The sequence below is a fragment of the Apis dorsata genome, unplaced genomic scaffold (genome assembly GCF_000469605.1).
Source record: "Apis dorsata unplaced genomic scaffold, Apis dorsata 1.3 scaffold_397, whole genome shotgun sequence".
Taxonomy (NCBI): domain Eukaryota; kingdom Metazoa; phylum Arthropoda; class Insecta; order Hymenoptera; family Apidae; genus Apis; species Apis dorsata.
Window position 1 is genome coordinate 456102 of NW_006263656.1, and position 2464 is coordinate 458565.

Here is a 2464-nt window from a genome sequence, read left to right on the forward strand (position 1 = left end):
TTATATACGAAATTTTGTTTTGTTATATGTTAATTCGATTTTATTGGAAATATTGTTAAAAATACTTCTGAATTGAAAAATAAAATAAGAATATTTTTATTTAAACAAATTCTTTATCCATCTTTATCCGTTGATTTACAAATGTAATAATAAAAATTTAAAAGTTTACAATTTCACAGTATTTAATTAATAAGAAGATAATATTAAAATAATTATTTTTTTTTCGGACAAACAATTGCAATTCGTCAAAAAATCACGAGAAAATTAATGTATCGTTTTTTTCCCCAACATAATAAAGCAAATAATAAAATATTTATCAAAATCCACGATACGCCTGTGGTGAATTATCGTTTCCTAAAGAGAGGGCCGAGCGGAGGAAGCGAAGTCGGTCCAATTTCGCTCCACCTGGTTTCCTCTAATGAACCATGGAGAGAAAGATGAGCGTTGGGCCGTTGATCTTGGGATGACGAAAATGCTCGTAAATCTCGCGCTCGTATAATAATTTAATAACGGATTCGAATAGGTATGCGAGACCGACACCTTATTTAGGCGACGGTTAGGCACCGTGGCTGTCCTCTTACGCCCATAAATAATCATTGCCGGATTAAAAACGAAGCTGGATCCCGTCTATCAGCCCCTCCAAGTATCCGGAAATTTGGCTTTCAGCCGCCACTTTAAGGCCAGGTTTCAGAATCTGTCGGTGAATCGCGTAATCGAGCCCTTAATTTTGACCTGGTCCACCATTGATACGCGATTTAGAAAAAGGAGAACAGAATATCGTTTTTTAAACTTGTCAATCGATATTATTTTTTTATTTATTTTTGCTTCTCTAACGTATAATGGAATGTTTAATTTTTTTTTCTTTTCGAAAGCAGAAAAGTAGAATTTTTTTTTGCAAATGATAGAGATCTATACATCGGTATGTAAATTAGAAAAAATTTGGAAAATGAAATTTCCACGAATACGAAATTAATTTTCAAATATTGCAATATCAATATAAAATTATATTTTGAATATTTTAAAATTTTTTACCATTCAAATCGTAGTTAACATTTTATTTCTAAAAATAGAAATTACAATTGTCTATATATAGCTTCTTATTTTTAGAAATAACGAATCGTATAATATATAGTGAAAAAAATGGAATAAAACTTTATAAATATTAACATATGAATAAATTAGCCTTCAAGAAACATATTATTACAGAGTGTTAATATAATACCATGAATTTGGATGAAAGATATAATTTGTTTACGTGCGATATTTTTATGATAGCTCGCGTATTAAAATTTCTTCCGATCTATATTTAACTCTACGATGTAAAGTTTCGCAGAAAAACATGTTGATTCGAGAATATTAATGAAACGAGTCATTGGTATTAGAACTTACGAAAACGAACTTGGAGTAGAATTTACGATAAAATTATGTAAATTAGAGGCATGTTTAGCGCAGGTTGTGTCAGGTAGAAACGAGCGATATTCTAAAAATATTCTAGATTCCTTTCACTGAAATTATTTATCGTGATTGTAATTATCGATGACGCATTCTCAGCTATCTCCGAGCACAATTTTGAAAGTATTAGAATACCAATTATGTTGATAGATTTTTTATTAGTTCTAATATATCGTAAAAATACGATTAGACCAATATAATTTAAAATAATAAGAGCAGGGGCAGTTTGCTAACTAATTATTAAATCGTTTCAAATAGTATAATCGAATTCTCGATAATGATTTCGACATTTATAATTAAATGTAACATTAGAGTGCAATCTATCAAATTTAATATTTTTGATTTATAAAAAAAAAATTGATAATAATTTTTATTCTTAATTTCTATTTTTAAAATATATTTATACTTATGACTGAACAAATATTATAATAATTCGTATAAAAATCAGTTGGAGAAATCCTATTAATCTCGAAAGAATTAAAATTCAAAATGAATTCAATTTTAAAAGATTCCATCACATTTCATCAACAACCCAGCCCCATCTCACCATCTCCGAAAGAAATCCACTTATAAATAATCCCCAAACAAACCCAATTCTACTTACCATCAAAAAAAAAAAAAAGGAAAAAAATAAAAGGAGACTGCTTATCACATTAATCAAATTCTTCACCGATCAAACCCAAAGCCGATCCAAAGGAACCACTGCAAGGAAGAACCGCAGGAAGAAAAAACAAGATACCTCTCGTTCCGCCAAAATTGAAACTCGATTAATCTCCCCGGCACTCCATGCCCCAGCATCGATTATTCCCGGTGGCCGGATTTCCCCGGAATTCATCCACCGCCATACCTAAAAGAAGAACCCTAAAAATTCCCTCGAAAAAGAAAAGAGAAAAAAAAAGGAAAAGAAAAGGAGAGGAAAGAGAAGAAATAGAAAGAAAAGGGCAAAAATTCAAAATGCGAAATTCAAAACTTAGATTAAAAAAAAGAAAAAAAAAAAAAAAAAAATTAAAAA